At 34.3% G+C, this 10,184-nt stretch overlaps 2 pseudogenes across 1 annotated transcript; one reads left to right on the forward strand and one right to left on the reverse strand.

The window, feature by feature from the left end:
* Positions 1-3,185: 3,185 nt before the first annotated feature.
* On the reverse strand, positions 3,186-4,740 carry LOC143634388 (putative F-box/FBD/LRR-repeat protein At4g03220; annotated as a pseudogene). The gene is made up of 2 exons (XR_013153845.1): positions 4,703-4,740; positions 3,186-4,346 (listed from the first exon to the last, which is right to left on the reverse strand). The product of XR_013153845.1 is annotated as a putative F-box/FBD/LRR-repeat protein At4g03220 (transcript).
* A 3,771-nt stretch (positions 4,741-8,511) lies between these two features.
* On the forward strand, positions 8,512-9,522 carry LOC143634389 (cyclin-dependent kinase F-4 pseudogene; annotated as a pseudogene).
* Positions 9,523-10,184: the final 662 nt, after the last annotated feature.

A 10,184-nucleotide genomic window follows, 5' to 3' on the forward strand; every position in this document is an offset into this window, starting at 1 on the left:
TCCATATATACGTTTTGAATATATAAAGTTAATTAGTCTTCGGGGAGTACCATAATTAACTAAGTACTACTCTAACATGCTTTAGACTACAATACTTTAGCATGTGAACAAAAGATGCATCATTCTGATCCTTCACAGCCTCAAGGTATAACATCATATACCTTGTTCACATTCACTTACACACACCACAAACTTCAATGTTTAGAAAAAATCTCTAGATTATTTCATGTTACAAAACATGGCTTTGTCATTCAGTTCAAGAACACAACTCTTTTTCCCTTGATCTTCAAGGCTTCAACATTTGACTTATGTGGACTTACACATAAGTCTTAATCCAAGTCAATTTTGGTGAAGACCTTGTTTTCTTGAAACCATGTATTAGGATACTCTCCCAAAATGAAGGACACGTCCTCCACATAGTTCAAACAAAATTGATGGTGGTAGAAGCATCTACGAGTCCATCATTAGTAAAACTCTTATAACAAATCTTGACCGATTTATTATAAATGTTAATAATAATAATAACATATATTTCTTTCATATGTTGTAATCAAATTAGAATTCACACTTTGTGAAATTCTCATGTTGATACTCTCAACGTTTAATAATATATTTCATTCTTGTGTATATCCTTTCAATACACGTATAGTATTTATCATGATACTCTCACGATTTAAATGTTTGATATCTTGTTTCATCTTGAAACTCCAAACTTGAACAATGACAAATCTAGTCCAAAACAATAAAGTTGTTTACATGACAAACTACTCACAGGTAGTTGAACAATTAATTATGTTCACAACAATAACAAATTGTTTTAACAAAATAATTTACTCGAGACTAGCTAATATATGGTTCAATATGTGCTAATTATCTTTCTAGCAACGAACCAATATTAATTGCAAAAGACGTGTTTTATTCGTTCAAGTCATATCTTAAGTTTGCAATTGTTTTAATAATAAACTTTATGAGTTTTATGTTTTGATAACCAATCAAGACCATAAACTCCAAAATATGTTTATTAAATAAAACATTATCTAACCCGCTCGTTAGAAAATTAAAACGATTAAAAATCGTTTGTTCACCAAAATATAGTTTTATCACACAAAACCGATTCTAACACGCTAATTAGAAAAATAAACGATTACACATCGTTGAAGTAGATGGTTTATAAGATAAAACGATTCTAATACGCTCATTAGAAACAAATGTTTACTAAACGATAAAATGTTGGTTCTTATTAACATAAGTCATTCCTAACTTCTTGTTAGAAATAACCAATTTTACATCGTTTTTAAAACTTGCGATTCTTATGAACCACTTCTAAGACGCTCTTTAGAAAATAAAAAGAATATACTTGTTTATAAAGCTTATTAATTTATAAGATTTAAAGCGGTTCTAAGACGCTCCTTAGAAATAAGCAATTATAAAAAACGTTTTAGAGGTTATGGTTTATAAATACAAAATCGGTTCTAAGACGCTCCTTAGAAATAAACGGTAAAAACCGTTATAAAGCTTAGTAGTTTATACGAATAACACCATTTCTAACACGCTCATTAGAAGGTATAAACCATCAATTCGCCAAATAATCTTTTTTTTACTTGTTCGCACACTGCGAAATACCTACTTCGCAAACAACAAAACCGTACCTCGCATCCCACCTTGTATGTTTATAAATACATATGGTTTTACTAAACCAACCTTTTCTAATATGCTCATTAGAAAATATAAACATTTCAAACCCAATAAGACCAGAATTATTACGCTAAATAATATATATTCTAACGCGCTCGTTAGATGAAGAATGATTATAAAAATCATTTTAAATTAAAAACCCAACGGTTTTTCAAATCGTTTCAATATATTGTGATTCTCTTCACACAAATATATTTGCAACAAAATGAGCACTTTTGTTCATCTTATCTATCACCCACTTGAAACTTATTTTCCATATTAAGTTTTGTACTAAACAAAATCAACATGGATTTTATGAGTCAAAATAAAACCACCATTTTATTAATGACATGTTTAGTGTTAAGTTTAATAGCAAACTCCCATATTAATTCATGAGAATAAATTGTCAAAAACTCTTATACGATTTGTAACGGTATTCAGATTTAATATTGTACTCCAGTATAAATAAATCCGATATCTTTTATACTAATCACATTATTTCCCCAAATATTTATAAGATTGTATAGAAAAAATCTGATTAACATTTTAAACTTTCGTGAACCAAAAATCCTTATCAATAGGTTTTAAGATTGAACCGTTAATCTTCACGAAAATCTGTTTTAAAATTGTAGGAAAAGTGGTTCACTTTGAGTTAAGATAATAATAAAAATATAATAACGATACTCTCGTTAATCATGGGAAATTCACTTAGTACAATACCGTTTATAAAAGTACATAAAAAGAATATAAAATGCAGATTTATATACCGAAATGATTCAATCCATATCTTACTAGGAGTGCTTCCATAAGCTTTCTTCTAGCATCTATGTCATGAGTCTTCATCACTTGAGTCTTCAACAAATGTTTCTTCAAAACAACAATTCGTTTATGAAATTGGGTAACGGTTTTGGTTGAGGATCGTGTTAGACACGTGGCGAACCGTTCGGTATAAAATAAATAAAACAGTTTTAATACGATTACAATACAAAGAATGAACAAAAAACACCTATCTAGAAAGCATTAAATTACATTACAATTACAACTGAAATAAATCAAAGTACAAAGAATTGGGTAGAAGTAGAAGTTGGTGACCGAGGATCGTGTTGAACACGGGGCCCTTAAAACAAATTCCTAGTATCTACTTGTTTTGTTTCCCAGGGTACAACGGCCGGAGCAGTATGTACTGCCGGAGTTGACTACGCACCCGAATTGGATCGGTTCGTACCTTCTTGGTTGTGTTGGAGAAGATGAAGAAAAGTTGAAGAATTTGAAAGCTCTTCAAGTTGCAAATTGGTGTATTAAACCCAAATTTCTTAGCAGGTGCATTGTTAGGGACCGATCTGAGTTGTCCAGTCTCCCTAGAATTAGAGAAGAACCTAACAGAATTTGGAGCAAATTTCCGATAGCCTTTATTAATGCAAAACATTACCTTAAATAATAATACAGAATAAATAAAGTGCTAACATTACCTTAAACATGTGATCCTGGGCAGCCTGTTGGGCTCGTTTATATCACCCATGCACTTCTGAGAAGTGTGATGATGCATTTGGAGAAGTAACTATGGTGCACTGGGCATCTGGAGACTTGTGTAGCAAGTAAGCTTTCACACCTGGAACATGTTTTAGCGTTTCGCTCAAAGACAGTGTGTTTCTAATACATAAATGGTGTGAACTAAAATCCAGGTTCAAACACTTCAAATTCCGAAAAGGCGAACGTCGATGCACCAATTCATCCGGAAACAATGCGAGTAGATGAACAATAGGGGCGGTAACCGTGAGCGATTTGACACGGTACAAAGTATTAAACAACATGAGCATATGATCAAACATTATCTTCTCTTGCATTTCGAGGCAGTAGCCACTATAATTGATGACCAGTGTGTCAAGAACAATAGGAAGACTGCCCTTCAATTGTGGTAACCCGCTCCCTCCCCACTCAAAATATCTAAGTTTTGGAGTCGTGAATTGACAGCTTATGATATCCTGCGTGTAGCAGAAGAAGGTAAATTCTGAGAGTTGCAGAGCATGTACGTTCAAAGCGTTGCCATCTGTACCGACAAAACAACAGACCAATTTTAACTTGTCCAGCGCAGGAAACCCTGAGAACGGATCAAGATCCGTAATAATTACCCTTTGGAGATGCAAATTGGTGAGATTCTTGAACGATCCTGATCTTGGTTCCAAAAACAAGCAAGTCATATCAAATGTGCTCTGTAACTTCAGGCTTGTTAACGAACCGATGAAGTATGTAGCCAGATCGGCCACTTCTCGCTGGTTTGGTTTATAGTATCGACGATGTTTGCTTCCAGCTCTTGGACACCATGAGAAAACGCATAATCGAAAACTTTTTCTAAAAGCTGGGGACTGCATGTTTCACGGCGATTGAAGGATAATTTATCCAACTTGACGGATTGACAACGTGATAAAGCGTTAAGGACAAAGGTATCGAAAACATCAAGTTCTTTGAAACCATAGGAGCTGAAACGGAGAACCGGAATGCATGTCCATAAAGAAACCCATGATTTCGACAACAACAAAGTTTGAACAGCGTGTCTAGCATCAACAAAAGAAAGAATGCGAAGCTGCAGGGATTCTGGCATGTCTGTAAGCCTGTCCGTTTCTGTTTGTTCTTCCCTGCGTAATCTTTTAACCGCCATGTCTCTTCAGCTGCAACTGTATAATACAACCAAATAAATTATTGTATATCAAATTAATTAAAATCACTAATACAAAAGAAAGAAAGTGTGTAAGTGGAAATAAACCATTATCCATTATGCAATCTTACAAGCATCTAAATTTCTATGCTTTTCAACAGTAGAAGTCTAACTAGGCCAAATTAGAAAACAAAATTACAAATTTTCGACAAAAGATACAATCTTTCGACAATTCAATTGTAACCTGAATCGAAAAATGAAACACTTTCGACATAAAGATACAATCTTTGTAACCAATTTATAACCTTAATCCCAAAATTAGACAGTAAATAAACAACCAACCTTTCAATGAAATATAACCTACCGATTTCTAACCTGAATCGTAGAGGGGAAGCCTTCTGTTTAGCAACTTGGTATCGAGAGGAAGGACTTTTTGTTAACTTATAAATTATTAAAATTTTAAAAGAGAAAAATACGATTTGCTTCCCTTCCCTGTGTAATATGAGCGGGAGATTACTTGGACCATTAATCTTTATAATATGGACAGGAGATTACTTGGATCATTAATTTTTAAATTGCGCGTATTGAATCACTGAAGTTTCCGGACGAACTCAGTATGACACCTATTGTTAGTCAAACGCTCGTTAACCCGTTAAAAAATTGCTGAAATTACCTTTTTACCCGTAAACCTTTAATTCAGTTTAAAAATAATCATCCAAAATCATGTAGAGGTTGGGCACTAACCCATAAAACCAACCATGTGAACTAAGCTAATTTTTAGTATCATAACATAATATGAAATATATAACACCATCTTCAACATTTCATCTTCCCAAATTTCCAATTAGGGTTTCTGATGTATAAGAATTTATACATCTTTTCAGCACTAAAATATCTCTAAATAGTATAATTTTGACGAATATATAAGAATAAAACCCCAAAAAAACTTTGTTAACGTCCAAACACAACAAATTAATATAACAAAATACGCATTGCGGTTGCAAACCGATGAAAGTTTGGTTGGTAGATGGTTATTGTGCCGAAAGTAAGGTACGAATTCGTTGATTCAAGACTCGACGATCAAAAACATGATAAAGAACTCACGTGTTGCGCTTGCTAACTATCGCGAATTTGGTTAGAATTGACGTGTCGGCACTAAATCATACAAAGAAAACCATGTGTCATGGTGGCGAACCATCACGAGTTCGGTCGGTATCGGGTTACGACACCAGAACTAAAGCAATAAGTTATTTCGTCGACACTCTTAATACAACAAATTAACATATTTAAATAAAAAAGACTATGACGAAAACAAAAGAAAATATGCGCGCATTGTGGCCACGAACTGCATCGCGGATTCGTCCAGAATGGACAAACAAAAAAAAGTCACGGAAAAAAAACCCGCGTATTGCACATCGCAAGCTGACATGAATTCGGCCAGAATTATTTGATGATATATAACAATATAAAAAAACTCATGTTTTACAACTTAAAAATTAAAAACTAACTAAAAAGACGACCAACCACGTACGGTCACGTGGTTGTGCCGTCAAAGTTATCAATTAAATATATAATATTAATTATAATAGTACCGTTGGATTTCTTTATGTCCAAGTTTTATTTTCCAAATTTTTTTATTTATTCAAATATTTGTTCATCTCGTTCACGTGTATTTTGGCACTGCGCGAAAGTGTAAAAATTGTCACGTCGTTATACCGTAAGCGTAGGGTAAAACAAAAAATAGAAACAAATTAATCGGGTAATTACCGTAATTTACATGTGGTTTATATATATATATATATATATATATATATATTTTATTAGCTTGTCTTTCCAAAAAAAAAACAACATAGTACATGCATTAGTCTATGGATGTTGAGCGAAGGGTGTCTGGATAACCCGACCGTTCGGCATTAGTAAACTCGAAAAGAGGTATGATTTTTTTGTCTAGTGTAAGTCTGTACCTGGTTGTGTGTTTGATGCATTGAACTATCTGCTTTAAGGCATTCCAATTACCCGACCTGGGGCGCATGCATGGTGCATACATATATGTTGCACGGAATAGCTAATGTACGGTTTTGTAACTGTCAAGTGCCTAAATAAATGAAAAATGATACATATATACCAGTCCCAACGACAAGTCATCAGGATAGGCGAGACAAAAATAAATAAAAAATTAGTGCACCCTATACCGATGACTAATCGTCGCTAAAGGCTTCTTATACCGAAGACATGTGTCGTCGGGATGGGGTCTACTAGTCAGATCAAGTATCTTGTTGAGGCATGGTTAGCAATCCTCGATACAATGCCCTATAGCGTACCACAAAAACTCTATAGAAAAACGTTTGCAAAGCACTATTACAGACCACATATAGCTAAAAATCCGTGATAAATAAAATGATGATAAGAGTTGACCTGTAGCAAGAGTTGCTACAAATTTAATCATAAGGGTGGTGGGAGTGTCCTCGGGGCGGAATTGTTGGGCTCCGTCGGGAACGTCGTCCAGGGTATTTCGAGCCCGTAGAAAACCCCTTGGTTGACATGGCTACCTCGAAATTTTGGAATAACAAATCCTGAAAGGGTGACAGGAAGGATGATGAAAGATGTATGAGAAGTTGGGAACATCATCCCATCCTCTTCAAGACTAATTGAAACCATCCTGCTAGTGTGTTTGAGAAATCGTTAGAACCGCATAAAAACATTCCTCCTATAGTAGCTTTTAATACAAATAAGAGAAACTCTGTTACAGCTATTTCTGTACATTCAATGTACTATACGGATAGAGGAATACATAGAGTTGAACATAGTAAAAAAATAAATTGAAAGATTTCGTTGAAATTGTTCGTTTGGAAATTTTCGAAAAGCTAATCATAGGTTCCTCTCTCCATTGGAACAATAGGGCCGTTATGTCATTACTAAACTTGTTGAAGATATGATATATAACCAACGTATGTCTTTTTTATCAAAGGTTGAATCGATCATCAGAAGAAGAATTAGGCCAAAAATTGGGATACTGTAAGGCCCAGTTTTGTTTATTTAAGTCTTTCGTATTTGTAACCGTTAGCTTACGTTTATGTTTCGTTTACGCTTGTAAGTTTTGGGCCCGAGGCCTCTTGTACTTGAAGCCTATTGGGCTTGTTAGTAATGAAATGGTGTATAACATACTCACACTATATATAGTGTGTGTATGGAATACACTAACCAACCCTTTGCAACATTATTCATCTAAGTATTCAAACTCTCTCTAACCCCTCGCCCCACCTTCAAGTTTCGGCTCCACTAACCCCACCATAAGATCCGAGATCTCGGTCCAACTAGTTGTTTCGCCAACTAGTTGTGAGGTTGATACAAGAACAACTAGTATCTTAGTTTGTTTTGTTGTTTGATCCGGTCGGGACCTACAGATACATTATGGGAAAACCAAACTTCCATCGAAGAGAAGCAAATGATAGGCTTTCATAAAAATTCTCATAGAATCAAGAATGAAGGTTTCATTTTGAACATTCCAGAAGATGCGAATACCCTAACAAGTAACAAGTTTATATCTTATCTTTATAGTAAAGAGAATATAACTAACCTAAAAATACATATGCAAATAAAATCGTTAAGAAACAAAGCACTATATTCTACGTCATTTAACATTAACAAAGAGCTTTATTAATTTAAAGTTCAAATAAAAATACATATGCAAATAAAATCGTTAAGAAACAAAGCACTATATTCGACGTTATCTAACATTAAAAAAGAGCTTTATTAATTTAAAGTTCAAATAATTAATCAAGAAATTATTTTAAAAGTTTATTGTGATGTTACCTAAGTAATGCTTAAAAACTTAAAAATCATACAAAATTAACAAATTCAATCTAAAAGTTGCACAAAATCCTAAAACAACAACGTTTCTAACAAACAACATCTTTATAAACTAAATCAGAATTTTAAAAAATACACTTCCCTTGCAGTAAAAGTTATTGCATCGAGATTTAAATTTGGTATGATTTACATACATTAATCATTAGATAATCCAAATCCGCTAAATATCCGATATTCGAACTAATGTTATACATAAACAACAAACCCTAACTTGATATATATCATATTACTATTCGTATATATTCACCACCACCACACTACTGTCGATCTTCAAACATCACGTTACATATTCTTCGATTCTCTATACACGTACAATGGAGAAATATCAAATAATCAAGCTAATTGGAGGAGGAACGTTCGGTGTCGTCTGGAAAGCGATGAATAAGCAGACCGGTGAGGTGGTTGCGATCAAGAAAGTCGATATATACAACACGATGGAAGACGGCATTAACCCGCCAGAAGTAAGATCACTCACCAAGATGAACAATCATCCGAATATCGTTAAGCTTAAAGAAACAATAAGAGACGACGAAGGCATGTTGTTCTTGGTACTTGAGTACATGGAATATGATATCGACAAACTTATGGATGAAATTCGAACAGAGCCGTTCTCTGAACCCGAGATCAGAAACATGTGCTTCCAAATCCTTCAAGGCCTTGCATACATGCACTACAACGGCTACATTCACTGTGATCTTAAACCCGCAAACATTCTTGTTTCGAAGAATAACGTGCTAAAGATTGGTGATCTTGGTTCGGTCCGTGAGGCGAATAGTGTACAGCCATATCCAGTTACAACAGTTTGCTATCGTGCACCCGAGGTTTTTCTGCGTGCGCCTGTTTACGACTCTTCTGTCGATATGTGGGCGGTTGGTGCCATCATGGCTGAGTTATACATCAATGAACCTGTGTTTTATTATGGAGATGTATTGGTTAAAATCTGTAGTGTGTTAGGCACCCCGACAGAAACTACATGGGCGTCGGGGCTAGATCTCGCTAGAAACATATGCTACAAGTTTCAAGACTTCCCTGGTGTGCGGTTTTCTGAGTTGTTGCCGAGTGCAAGCCCTGATGCAGTTAATCTGATCGCTTCACTTCTTTCTTGGTGTCCAAGTGATAGGCCGACGGCCATGCAGGCTCTTCAGCACCCTTTCTTTCATGCCTGTTACCATGTGCCACGCCTCGAAGTGTTTAACCGCGCTAACCAAAGGGAGCTGTTGAAGGAGACAAGAAGGTGTTTGAGAAGTTGCGCGAGTGGGTTGGAAAGAGTGGATACATATGAAGATCAGATTGCCATCCTTCAAGCACTGAATCCATTTGAGTAATAGAACTTAGCTATATAAATGGAGTAAAAGAAGTATAGAGTAATAGAAAGCTATATAAATGTGACCGTCAACTTTGTTCACTGTTCTTAAATTTACTTGTATTTTGGTATATGTTTTGGACCACAAACTGAGTTATGATATATTTTCTTGAATGTGTGTTTCTTTTACTTGGTCAATTTAGATTCACAAGCATGAATATAAAATACATTTTGATTGTATAAAAAACACATGATTAAACTAGATTAACTTCTTACAACTTAATATTATTTTGCATGGAACAATGGCATTTTCTTTTTGGTGTAGTTTTATATAGATAGTTATAAATTTGATTACTTGGTTATATAGTTATATGAATCCGATTATCAAAACATTGAAGTTACAAAGTTCTTTCGTATTTTAGATCATTCATAAATCGCTATAGATATCCATTAAATTATTGTGTTGTTTTTATTTTAATTGATTAACTCTCACTATAAATAGATTGTTTTACCTACTTAAAATAACTTCAACGGATATTTTTAAAACTTAGAAACTTGGCATGGAATGCCATTAATACCATTTTATTGATTTTTTAAACTAAGTGGTTGTAAACTCCAATATGCCCACGCATATATATTGTGAAATTAACCGTATGATATGTGTTTGTGCTTCATAAGGGCACT

The sequence above is a fragment of the Bidens hawaiensis genome, unplaced genomic scaffold, assembly GCF_021521415.1.
Source record: "Bidens hawaiensis isolate Kalapana, Puna unplaced genomic scaffold, B.hawaiensis_p1.1 tig00007048_1, whole genome shotgun sequence".
NCBI classification, from domain to species: Eukaryota; Viridiplantae; Streptophyta; class Magnoliopsida; order Asterales; family Asteraceae; genus Bidens; species Bidens hawaiensis.